We start from the raw sequence: 13,936 nt of genomic DNA, 5'->3' as shown, positions 1-13,936 counted from the left end.
TTGTATGAGGCTTAAGGCACTTTCAAAGGAAAGTGCATTTTTCTGAAAGTACAGCATTTAGAAAGTGAAGCAACACTCCATTCACTTCGCACAGTCAATTGAAGTGTTGGAACAGACTGCTTCTCTTTCAGAGAAACGCATGTGAGTTTCTTGTGAATGCTTGTAAGTTGCTTAAGGCAGTATCAAAGGAAAATGATTTTCTCTGAAAGTACATCATTTAGAAAGTGAAGTAACACTCCAGTCACTTCGCACAGTGAATTGAAGTGTTGGAACAGACTGCCTCTCTTTCAGAGAAACTCATGTGAGTTGCTGGTGAATGCTTGTAAGTAGATTAAGGCGCTATCAAAGAAAGATATTTTCTCTGAGAGTACAGCATGTAGAAAGTGAAGCAACACTCCATTCACTTCGCACAGTGAATTGAAGTGTTGGAACAGACTGCTTTTCTTTCAGAGAAACACATGTGAGTTTCTTGTGAATGCTTGCAAGTAGCTTAAGGCAGTTTCAAAGGAAAGTGATTTTCTCTGAAAGTACAGCATTTAGAAAGTGAAGTAACACTCCATTCACTTCGCACAGTGAATTGAAGTGTTGGAACAGACTGCTTTTCTTTCAGAGAAACGCATGTGAGTTTCTTGTGAATGCTTGTAAGTAGCTTAAGGCAGTTTCAAAGGAAAGTGATTTTCTCTGAAAGTACAGCATTTAGAAAGTGAAGTAACACTCCATTCACTTCGCACAGTGAATTGAAGTGTTGGAACAGACTGCTTCTCTTTCAGAGAAATGCATGTGAGTTTCTTGTGAATGCTTGTAAGTAACATAAGGAACATTCAAAGGAAAGTGATTTTCTCTGTAACTACAGCATTTAGAAAGTGAAGTAATACTCTATTGACTTCTCACAGTGAATTGAAGTGTTGGAACAGACTGCTTCTCTTTCAGAGAAATGCATGTGAGATGCTGTTGAATGCTTGTATGTAGCTTAAGGCAGTGTCAAAGGAAAGTGATTTTTTCTGAAAGTACAGCATTTAGAAAGTGAATCAACACTCCATTCACTTTGCACAGTGAATTGAAGTGTGGGAACAGACTGCTTTTCTTTCAGAGAAACTCATGTGAGTTGCTGGTGAATGCTTGTATGTAGCTTAAGGCACTTTCAAAGGAAAGTGCATTTTTCTGAAAGTACAGCATTTAGAAAGTGAAGCAACACTCCATTCACTTCGCACAGTGAATTGAAGTGTTGGAACAGATTGCTTCTCTTTCACAGAAATGCATGTGAGTTACTGGTGAATACTTGTAATTAGCTTAAGGCAGTTTCAAAGGAATGTGATTTTTTCTGAAAATACAGCATTTTGAAAGTGAAGCAACACTCCATTCACTTCGCACATTGAATTGAAGTGTTTGAACAGACTGCTTCTCTTTCAGAAAAATGATTCTGAGTTGCTCGTGAATGCTTGTAAGAAGCTTAAGGCACTTTCAAAGGAAAGTGATTTTCTCTGAAAGTACAGCATTTAGAAAGTGAAACAACAACACATTCACTTCGCACAGTGAATTGAAGTGTTGGAACAGACTGCTTCTCTTTCAGAGAAACTCATGTGAGTTGCTGGTGAATGCTTGTAAGTAGCTTAAGGCACTTTCAAAGAAAGTGATTTTCTCTGAAAGTACAGCAATTAGAAAGTGAAGCAAAACTCCATTCACTTTGAACAGTGAATTGAAGTGTTGGAACAGACTGCTTCTCCTTCAGAGACACGCATGTGATTTGCTGGTGAATGCTTGTATGTAACTTAAGGCAGTTTCAAAGAAAGTGATTATCTCTGTAACTACAGCATTTCGAAAGTAAAGCTAAACTCCATTCACTTCGCACATTGAATTGAAGCGTTGGGACAGACTGCTTCTCTTTCAAAGAAACTCATTTGAGTTGTTGGTGAATGCTTGAAAGTAGCTTTAGGCACTTTCAAAGGAAAGTGATTTTCTCTGAAAGTACAGCATTTAGAAAGTGAATCAACACTCCATTCACTTCACACAGTCAATTGAAGTGTTGGAACAGACTTCTTCTCTTTCAGAGAAACGCATGTGAGTTTCTTGTGAATGCGTGTAAGTAGCTTAAGGCAGTATTAAAGGAAAGTGATTTTCTCTGAAAATACAGCATTTAGAAAGTGAAACAACAACACATTCACTTCGCACAGTGAATTGAAATGTTGGAACAGACTCCTTCTCTTTCAGAGAAACTCATGTGAGTTGCTGGTGAATGTTTGTAAGTAGCTTAAGGCACTTTCAAAGGAAAGTGATTTTCTCTGAAAGTACAGCATTTAATAAGTGAAGCAACACTCCATTCACCTCGAACAGTGAAGTGAAGTGTTGGAACAGACTGCTAATCTTTCAGAGAAACTCATGTGAGTTGCTGGTGAATGCTTGTAAGTAGATTAAGGCGCTATCAAAGAAAGATATTTTCTCTGAAAGTATAGCGTTTAGAAAGTGAAACAACAACACATTCACTTCGCACAGTGAATTGAAATGTTGGAACAGACTGCTTCTCTTTCAGAGAAACTCATGTGAGTTTCTGGTGAATGTTTGTAAGTAGCTTAAGGCACTTTCAAAGGAAAGTGATTTTCTCTGAAAGTACAGCATTTAAAAAGTGAAGCAACACTCCATTCACCTCGCACAGTGAAGTGAAGTGTTGGAACAGACTGCTAATCTTTCAGAGAAACGCATGTGAGTTTCTTGTGAATGCTTGTAAGTAGCTTAAGGCAGTTTCAAAGGAAAGTGATTTTCTCTGAAAGTACAGCATTTAGAAAGTGAGGAAACACTCCATTCACTTCGCACAGTGAATTGAAGTGTTGGAACAGACTGCTTCTCTTTCAGAGAAACGCATGTGAGTTTCTTGTGAATGCTTGTAAGTAACTTAAGGCACATTCAAAGGAAAGTGATTTTCTCTGTAACTACAGCATTTAGAAAGTGAAGTAATACTCTATTGACTTCTCACAGTGAATTGAAGTGTTGGAACAGACTGCTTCTCTTTCAGAGAAATGCATGTGAGATGCTGTTGAATGCTTGTATGTAGCTTAAGGCAGTGTCAAAGGAAAGTGATTTTTTCTGAAAGTACAGCATTTAGAAAGTGAATCAACACTCCATTCACTTTGCACAGTGAATTGAAGTGTGGGAACAGACTGCTTTTCTTTCAGAGAAACTCATGTGAGTTGCTGGTGAATGCTTGTATGTAGCTTAAGGCACTTTCAAAGGAAAGTGCATTTTTCTGAAAGTACAGCATTTAGAAAGTGAAGCAACACTCCATTCACTTCACACAGTGAATTGAAGTGTTGGAACAGATTGCTTCTCTTTCACAGAAATGCATGTGAATTACTGGTGAGTGCTTGTAATTAGCTTAAGGCAGTTTCAAAGGAATGTGATTTTTTCTGAAAATACAGCATTTTGAAAGTGAAGCAACACTCCATTCACTTCGCACGTTGAATTGAAGTGTTGGAACAGACTGCTTCTCTTTCAGAAAAATGATGCTGAGTTGCTCGTGAATGCTTGTAAGTAGCTTAAGGCACTTTCAAAGGAAAGTGATTTTCTCTGAAAGTACAGCATTTAGAAAGTGAAACAACAACACATTCACTTCGCACAGTGAATTGAAGTGTTGGAACAGACTGCTTCTCTTTCAGAGAAACTCATATGAGTTGCTTGTGAATGCTTGTAAGTAGCTTAAGGCACTTTCAAAGAAAGTGATTTTCTCTGAAAGCACAACAATTAGAAAGTGAAGCAACACTCCATTCACTTTGAACAGTGAATTGAAGTGTTGGAACAGACTGCTTCTCCTTCAGAGACACGCATGTGATTTGCTGGTGAATGCTTGTATGTAACTTAAGGCAGTTTCAAAGAAAGTGATTATCTCTGTAACTACAGCATATCGAAAGTGAAGCTACACTCCATTCACTTCGCACAGTGAATTGAAGCGTTGGGACAGACTGCTTCTCTTTCAAAGAAACTCATTTGAGTTGTTGGTGAATGCTTGTAAGTAGCTTAAGGCACTTTCAAAGGAAAGTGATTTTCTCTGAAAGTACAGCATTTAGAAAGTGAAGCAACACTCCATTCACTTCACACAGTGAATTGAAGTGTTGGAACAGACTGCTTCTCTTTCAGAGAAACGCAAGTGAGTTTCTTGTGAATGCGTGTAAGTAGCTTAAGGCAGTATCAAAGGAAAGTGATTTTCTCTGAAAATACAACATTTAGAAAGTGAAACAAGAACACATTCACTTCGCACAGTGAATTGAAATGTTGGAACAGACTCCTTCTCTTTCAGAGAAACTCATGTGAGTTGCTGGTGAATGTTTGTAAGTAGCTTAAGGCACTTTCAAAGGAAAGTGATTTTCTCTGAAAGTACAGCATTTAAAAGTGAAGCAACACTCCATTCACCTCGAACAGTGAAGTGAAGTGTTGGAACAGACTGCTAATCTTTCAGAGAAACTCATGTGAGTTGCTGGTGAATGCTTGTAAGTAGCTTAAGGCAGTTTCAAAGGAAAGTGATTTTCTCTGAAGTACAGCATTTAGAAAGTGAAGCAACACTCCATTCACTTTGCACTGTGAATTGAAGTGTTGGAACAGACTGGTACTCTTTCAGAGAAACTCATGTGAGTTGCTGGTGAATACTTGTAAGTAGCTTAAGGCACTTTCAAAGGAAAGTGATTTTCTCTGAAAGTACAGGATTTAGAAAGTGAAGCAACACTCCATTCACTTCACACAGTGAATTGAAGTGTTGGAACGGACTGCTTCTCTTTCAGAGAAACGCATGTGAGTTTCTTGTGAATGCTTGTAAGTTGCTTACGGCAGTATCAAAGGAAAATGATTTTTTCTGAAAGTACATCATTTAGAAAGTGAAGTAACACTCCAGTCACTTCGCACAGTGAATTGAAGTGTTGGAACAGACTGCCTCTCTTTCCGAGAAACTCATGTGAGTTGCTGGTGAATGCTTGTAAGTAGATTAAGGCGGTATCAAAGAAAGATATTTTCTCTGAAAGTACAGCATGTAGAAAGTGAAGCAACACTCCATTCACTTCGCACAGTGATTTGGAGTGTTGGAACAGACTGCTTCTCTTTCAGAGAAATGCATGTGAGATGCTGTTGAATGCTTGTATGTAGCTTAAGGCAGTGTCAAAGGAAAGTGATTTTTTCTGAAAGTACAGCATTTAGAAAGTGAATCAACACTCCATTCACTTTGCACAGTGAATTGAAGTGTGGGAACAGACTGCTTTTCTTTCAGAGAAACTCATGTGAGTTGCTGGTGAATGCTTGTATGTAGCTTAAGGCACTTTCAAAGGAAAGTGCATTTTTCTGAAAGTACAGCATTTAGAAAGTGAAGCAACACTCCATTCACTTCACACAGTGAATTGAAGTGTTGGAACAGATTGCTTCTCTTTCACAGAAATGCATGTGAATTACTGGTGAGTGCTTGTAATTAGCTTAAGGCAGTTTCAAAGGAATGTGATTTTTTCTGAAAATACAGCATTTTGAAAGTGAAGCAACACTCCATTCACTTCGCACGTTGAATTGAAGTGTTGGAACAGACTGCTTCTCTTTCAGAAAAATGATGCTGAGTTGCTCGTGAATGCTTGTAAGTAGCTTAAGGCACTTTCAAAGGAAAGTGATTTTCTCTGAAAGTACAGCATTTAGAAAGTGAAACAACAACACATTCACTTCGCACAGTGAATTGAAGTGTTGGAACAGACTGCTTCTCTTTCAGAGAAACTCATATGAGTTGCTTGTGAATGCTTGTAAGTAGCTTAAGGCACTTTCAAAGAAAGTGATTTTCTCTGAAAGCACAACAATTAGAAAGTGAAGCAACACTCCATTCACTTTGAACAGTGAATTGAAGTGTTGGAACAGACTGCTTCTCCTTCAGAGACACGCATGTGATTTGCTGGTGAATGCTTGTATGTAACTTAAGGCAGTTTCAAAGAAAGTGATTATCTCTGTAACTACAGCATATCGAAAGTGAAGCTACACTCCATTCACTTCGCACAGTGAATTGAAGCGTTGGGACAGACTGCTTCTCTTTCAAAGAAACTCATTTGAGTTGTTGGTGAATGCTTGTAAGTAGCTTAAGGCACTTTCAAAGGAAAGTGATTTTCTCTGAAAGTACAGCATTTAGAAAGTGAAGCAACACTCCATTCACTTCACACAGTGAATTGAAGTGTTGGAACAGACTGCTTCTCTTTCAGAGAAACGCAAGTGAGTTTCTTGTGAATGCGTGTAAGTAGCTTAAGGCAGTATCAAAGGAAAGTGATTTTCTCTGAAAATACAACATTTAGAAAGTGAAACAAGAACACATTCACTTCGCACAGTGAATTGAAATGTTGGAACAGACTCCTTCTCTTTCAGAGAAACTCATGTGAGTTGCTGGTGAATGTTTGTAAGTAGCTTAAGGCACTTTCAAAGGAAAGTGATTTTCTCTGAAAGTACAGCATTTAAAAGTGAAGCAACACTCCATTCACCTCGAACAGTGAAGTGAAGTGTTGGAACAGACTGCTAATCTTTCAGAGAAACTCATGTGAGTTGCTGGTGAATGCTTGTAAGTAGCTTAAGGCAGTTTCAAAGGAAAGTGATTTTCTCTGAAGTACAGCATTTAGAAAGTGAAGCAACACTCCATTCACTTTGCACTGTGAATTGAAGTGTTGGAACAGACTGGTACTCTTTCAGAGAAACTCATGTGAGTTGCTGGTGAATACTTGTAAGTAGCTTAAGGCACTTTCAAAGGAAAGTGATTTTCTCTGAAAGTACAGGATTTAGAAAGTGAAGCAACACTCCATTCACTTCACACAGTGAATTGAAGTGTTGGAACGGACTGCTTCTCTTTCAGAGAAACGCATGTGAGTTTCTTGTGAATGCTTGTAAGTTGCTTACGGCAGTATCAAAGGAAAATGATTTTTTCTGAAAGTACATCATTTAGAAAGTGAAGTAACACTCCAGTCACTTCGCACAGTGAATTGAAGTGTTGGAACAGACTGCCTCTCTTTCAGAGAAACTCATGTGAGTTGCTGGTGAATGCTTGTAAGTAGATTAAGGCGCTATCAAAGAAAGATATTTTCTCTGAAAGTACAGCATGTAGAAAGTGAAGCAACACTCCATTCACTTCGCACAGTGATTTGGAGTGTTGGAACAGACTGCTTCTCTTTCAGAGAAACGCATGTGAGTTTCTTGTGAATGCTTGTAAGTAACTTAAGGCACATTCAAAGGAAAGTGATTTTCTCTGTAACTACAGCATTTAGAAAGTGAAGTAATACTCTATTGACTTCTCACAGTGAATTGAAGTGTTGGAACAGACTGCTTCTCTTTCAGAGAAATGCATGTGAGATGCTGTTGAATGCTTGTATGTAGCTTAAGGCAGTGTCCAAGGAAAGTGATTTTTTCTGAAAGTACATCCTTTAGAAAGTGAATCAACACTCCATTCACTTTGCACAGTGAATTGAAGTGTAGGAACAGACTGCTTTTCTTTCAGAGAAACTCATGTGAGTTGCTGGTGAATGCTTGTAAGTAGCTTAAGGCACTTTCAAAGGAAAGTGCATTTTTCTGAAAGTACAGCATTTAGAAAGTGAAGCAACACTCCATTCACTTCGCACAGTGAATTGAAGTGTTGGAACAGATTGCTTCTCTTTCACAGAAATGCATGTGAGTTACTGGTGAATGCTTGTAATTAGCTTAAGGCAGTTTCAAAGGAATGTGATTTTCTCTGAAAATACAACATTTAGAAAGTGAAGCAACACTCCATTCACTTCGAACAGTGAATTGAAGTGTTGGAACAGACTGCTTCTCTTTCAGAGAAACGCATGTGAGTTTCTTGTGAATGCTTGTAAGTAGCTTAAGGCAGTATCAAAGGAAAGTGATTTTCTCTGAAAATACATCATTTAGAAAGTGAAGTAACACTCCAGTCACTTCGCACAGTGAATTGAAGTGTTGGAACAGAGTGCTTCTCCTTCAGAGACACGCATGTGATTTGCTGGTGAATACTTGTATGTAACTTAAGACAGTTTCAAAGAAAGTGATTATCTCTGTAACTACAGCATTTCGAAAGTGAACCAACACTCCATTCACTTCGCACAGTGAATTTAAGCGTTGGGACAGACTGCTTCTCTTTAAAAGAAACTCATTTGAGTTGTTGGTGAATGCTTGTAAGTAGCTTAAGGCACTTTCAAAGGAAAGTGATTTTCTCTAAAGTACAGCATTTAGAAAGTGAAGCAACACTCCATTCACTTCACACAGTGAATTGAAGTGTTGGAACAGACTGCTTCTCTTTCAGAGAAACGCATGTGAGTTTCTTGTGAATGCTTGTAAGTAGCTTAAGGCAGTATCAAAGGAAAGTGATTTTCTCTGAAAATACAGCATTTAGAAAGTGAAACAACAACACATTCACTTCGCACAGTGAATTGAAATGTTGTAACAGACTCCTTCTCTTTCAGAGAAACTCATGTGAGTTGCTGGTGAATGTTTGTAAGTAGCTTAAGGCACTTTCAAAGGAAAGTGATTTTCTCTGAAAGTACAGCATTTAATAAGTGAAGCAACACTCCATTCACCTCGAACAGTGAAGTGAAGTGTTGGAACAGACTGCTAATCTTTCAGAGAAACTCATGTGAGTTGCTGGTGAATGCTTGTAAGTAGCTTAAGGCAGTTTCAAAGGAAAGTGATTTTCTCTGAAAGTACAGCATTTAGAAAGTGAAGCAACACTCCATTCACTTTGCACTGTGAATTGAAGTGTTGGAACAGACTGCTTCTCTTTCAGAGAAACTCATGTGAGTTGCTGGTGAATACTTGTAAGTAGCTTAAGGCACTTTCAAAGGAAAGTGATTTTCTCTGAAAGTACAGCATTTAGAAAGTGAAGCAACACTCCATTCACTTCGCACAGTGAATTGAAGTGTTGGAACAGACTGCTTCTCTTTCAGAGAAACGCATGTGAGTTTCTTGTGAATGCTTGTAAGTTGCTTAAGGCAGTATCAAAGGAAAATGATTTTCTCTGAAAGTACATCATTTAGAAAGTGAAGTAACACTCCAGTCACTTCGCACAGTGAATTGAAGTGTTGGAACAGACTGCCTCTCTTTCAGAGAAACTCATGTGAGTTGCTGGTGAATGCTTGTAAGTAGATTAAGGCGCTATCAAAGAAAGATATTTTCTCTGAAAGTATAGCGTTTAGAAAGTGAAACAACAACACATTCACTTCGCACAGTGAATTGAAATGTTGGAACAGACTGCTTCTCTTTCAGAGAAACTCATGTGAGTTTCTGGTGAATGTTTGTAAGTAGCTTAAGGCACTTTCAAAGGAAAGTGATTTTCTCTGAAAGTACAGCATTTAAAAAGTGAAGCAACACTCCATTCACCTCGCACAGTGAAGTGAAGTGTTGGAACAGACTGCTAATCTTTCAGAGAAACGCATGTGAGTTTCTTGTGAATGCTTGTAAGTAGCTTAAGGCAGTTTCAAAGGAAAGTGATTTTCTCTGAAAGTACAGCATTTAGAAAGTGAGGAAACACTCCATTCACTTCGCACAGTGAATTGAAGTGTTGGAACAGATTGCTTCTCTTTCACAGAAATGCATGTGAGTTACTGGTGAATGCTTGTAATTAGCTTAAGGCAGTTTCAAAGGAATGTGATTTTCTCTGAAAATACAACATTTAGAAAGTGAAGCAACACTCCATTCACTTCGCACAGTGAATTGAAGTGTTGGAACAGACTGCTTCTCTTTCAGAGAAACGCATGTGAGTTTCTTGTGAATGCTTGTAAGTAGCTTAAGGCAGTATCAAAGGAAAGTGATTTTCTCTGAAAATACATCATTTAGAAAGTGAAGTAACACTCCAGTCACTTCGCACAGTGAATTGAAGTGTTGGAACAGAGTGCTTCTCCTTCAGAGACACGCATGTGATTTGCTGGTGAATACTTGTATGTAACTTAAGACAGTTTCAAAGAAAGTGATTATCTCTGTAACTACAGCATTTCGAAAGTGAACCAACACTCCATTCACTTCGCACAGTGAATTTAAGCGTTGGGACAGACTGCTTCTCTTTAAAAGAAACTCATTTGAGTTGTTGGTGAATGCTTGTAAGTAGCTTAAGGCACTTTCAAAGGAAAGTGATTTTCTCTAAAGTACAGCATTTAGAAAGTGAAGCAACACTCCATTCACTTCACACAGTGAATTGAAGTGTTGGAACAGACTGCTTCTCTTTCAGAGAAACGCATGTGAGTTTCTTGTGAATGCTTGTAAGTAGCTTAAGGCAGTATCAAAGGAAAGTGATTTTCTCTGAAAATACAGCATTTAGAAAGTGAAACAACAACACATTCACTTCGCACAGTGAATTGAAATGTTGTAACAGACTCCTTCTCTTTCAGAGAAACTCATGTGAGTTGCTGGTGAATGTTTGTAAGTAGCTTAAGGCACTTTCAAAGGAAAGTGATTTTCTCTGAAAGTACAGCATTTAATAAGTGAAGCAACACTCCATTCACCTCGAACAGTGAAGTGAAGTGTTGGAACAGACTGCTAATCTTTCAGAGAAACTCATGTGAGTTGCTGGTGAATGCTTGTAAGTAGCTTAAGGCAGTTTCAAAGGAAAGTGATTTTCTCTGAAAGTACAGCATTTAGAAAGTGAAGCAACACTCCATTCACTTTGCACTGTGAATTGAAGTGTTGGAACAGACTGCTTCTCTTTCAGAGAAACTCATGTGAGTTGCTGGTGAATACTTGTAAGTAGCTTAAGGCACTTTCAAAGGAAAGTGATTTTCTCTGAAAGTACAGCATTTAGAAAGTGAAGCAACACTCCATTCACTTCGCACAGTGAATTGAAGTGTTGGAACAGACTGCTTCTCTTTCAGAGAAACGCATGTGAGTTTCTTGTGAATGCTTGTAAGTTGCTTAAGGCAGTATCAAAGGAAAATGATTTTCTCTGAAAGTACATCATTTAGAAAGTGAAGTAACACTCCAGTCACTTCGCACAGTGAATTGAAGTGTTGGAACAGACTGCCTCTCTTTCAGAGAAACTCATGTGAGTTGCTGGTGAATGCTTGTAAGTAGATTAAGGCGCTATCAAAGAAAGATATTTTCTCTGAAAGTATAGCGTTTAGAAAGTGAAACAACAACACATTCACTTCGCACAGTGAATTGAAATGTTGGAACAGACTGCTTCTCTTTCAGAGAAACTCATGTGAGTTTCTGGTGAATGTTTGTAAGTAGCTTAAGGCACTTTCAAAGGAAAGTGATTTTCTCTGAAAGTACAGCATTTAAAAAGTGAAGCAACACTCCATTCACCTCGCACAGTGAAGTGAAGTGTTGGAACAGACTGCTAATCTTTCAGAGAAACGCATGTGAGTTTCTTGTGAATGCTTGTAAGTAGCTTAAGGCAGTTTCAAAGGAAAGTGATTTTCTCTGAAAGTACAGCATTTAGAAAGTGAGGAAACACTCCATTCACTTCGCACAGTGAATTGAAGTGTTGGAACAGACTGCTTCTCTTTCAGAGAAACGCATGTGAGTTTCTTGTGAATGCTTGTAAGTAACTTAAGGCACATTCAAAGGAAAGTGATTTTCTCTGTAACTACAGCATTTAGAAAGTGAAGTAATACTCTATTGACTTCTCACAGTGAATTGAAGTGTTGGAACAGACTGCTTCTCATTCAGAGAAATGCATGTGAGATGCTGTTGAATGCTTGTATGTAGCTTAAGGCAGTGTCAAAGGAAAGTGATTTTTTCTGAAAGTACAGCATTTAGAAAGTGAATCAACACTCCATTCACTTTGCACAGTGAATTGAAGTGTGGGAACAGACTGCTTTTCTTTCAGAGAAACTCATGTGAGTTGCTGGTGAATGCTTGTATGTAGCTTAAGGCACTTTCAAAGGAAAGTGCATTTTTCTGAAAGTACAGCATTTAGAAAGTGAAGCAACACTCCATTCACTTCACACAGTGAATTGAAGTGTTGGAACAGATTGCTTCTCTTTCACAGAAATGCATGTGAATTACTGGTGAGTGCTTGTAATTAGCTTAAGGCAGTTTCAAAGGAATGTGATTTTTTCTGAAAATACAGCATTTAGAAAGTGAAGCAACACTCCATTCACTTCGCACGTTGAATTGAAGTGTTGGAACAGACTGCTTCTCTTTCAGAAAAATGATGCTGAGTTGCTCGTGAATGCTTGTAAGTAGCTTAAGGCACTTTCAAAGGAAAGTGATTTTCTCTGAAAGTACAGCATTTAGAAAGTGAAACAACAACACATTCACTTCGCACAGTGAATTGAAGTGTTGGAACAGACTGCTTCTCTTTCAGAGAAACGCATGTGAGTTTCTTGTGAATGCGTGTAAGTAGCTTAAGGCAGTATCAAAGGAAAGTGATTTTCTCTGAAAGTACAGCATTTAGAAAGTGAAGCAACACTCCATTCACTTCGCACAGTGAATTGAAGCGTTGGGACAGACTGCTTCTCTTTCAAAGAAACTCATTTGAGTTGTTGGTGAATGCTTGTAAGTAGCTTAAGGCACTTTCAAAGGAAAGTGATTTTCTCTGAAAGTACAGCATTTAGAAAGTGAAGCAACACTCCATTCACTTCACACAGTGAATTGAAGTGTTGGAACAGACTGCTTCTCTTTCAGAGAAACGCATGTGAGTTTCTTGTGAATGCGTGTAAGTAGCTTAAGGCAGTATCAAAGGAAAGTGATTTTCTCTGAAAATACAACATTTAGAAAGTGAAACAACAACACATTCACTTCGCACAGTGAATTGAAATGTTGGAACAGACTCCTTCTCTTTCAGAGAAACTCATGTGAGTTGCTGGTGAATGTTTGTAAGTAGCTTAAGGCACTTTCAAAGGAAAGTGATTTTCTCTGAAAGTACAGCATTTAAAAGTGAAGCAACACTCCATTCACCTCGAACAGTGAAGTGAAGTGTTGGAACAGACTGCTAATCTTTCAGAGAAACTCATGTGAGTTGCTGGTGAATGCTTGTAAGTAGCTTAAGGCAGTTTCAAAGGAAAGTGATTTTCTCGGAAGTACAGCATTTAGAAAGTGAAGCAACACTCCATTCACTTTGCACTGTGAATTGAAGTGTTGGAACAGACTGCTACTCTTTCAGAGAAACTCATGTGAGTTGCTGGTGAATACTTGTAAGTAGCTTAAGGCACTTTCAAAGGAAAGTGATTTTCTCTGAAAGTACAGGATTTAGAAAGTGAAGCAACACTCCATTCACTTCACACAGTGAATTGAAGTGTTGGAACAGACTGCTTCTCTTTCAGAGAAACGCATGTGAGTTTCTTGTGAATGCTTGTAAGTTGCTTACGGCAGTATCAAAGGAAAATGATTTTTTCTGAAAGTACATCATTTAGAAAGTGAAGTAACACTCCAGTCACTTCGCACAGTGAATTGAAGTGTTGGAACAGACTGCCTCTCTTTCAGAGAAACTCATGTGAGTTGCTGGTGAATGCTTGTAAGTAGATTAAGGCGCTATCAAAGAAAGATATTTTCTCTGAAAGTACAGCATGTAGAAAGTGAAGCAACACTCCATTCACTTCGCACAGTGAATTGAAGTGTTGGAACAGACTGCTTTTCTTTCAGAGAAACACATGTGAGTTTCTTGTGAATGCTTGTAAGTAGCTTAAGACAGTTTCAAAGGAAAGTGATTTTCTCTGAAAGTACAGCATTTAGAAAGTTAAGTAACACTCCGTTCACTTCGCACAGTGAATTGGAGTGTTGGAACAGACTGCTTCTCTTTCAGAGAAACGCATGTGAGTTTCTTGTGAATGCTTGTAAGTAACTTAAGGCACATTCAAAGGAAAGTGATTTTCTCTGTAACTACAGCATTTAGAAAGTGAAGTAATACTCTATTGACTTCTCACAGTGAATTGAAGTGTTGGAACAGACTGCTTCTCTTTCAGAGAAATGCATGTGAGATACTGTTGAATGCTTGTATGTAGCTTAAGGCAGTGTCCAAGGAAAGTGATTT

The sequence above is a fragment of the Myodes glareolus genome, unplaced genomic scaffold (assembly GCF_982192425.1).
Source record: "Myodes glareolus unplaced genomic scaffold, mMyoGla1.1 HAP1_SCAFFOLD_62, whole genome shotgun sequence".
NCBI lineage: Eukaryota > Metazoa > Chordata > Mammalia > Rodentia > Cricetidae > Myodes > Myodes glareolus.
Note: the sequence above shows the minus strand (reverse complement) of the source record.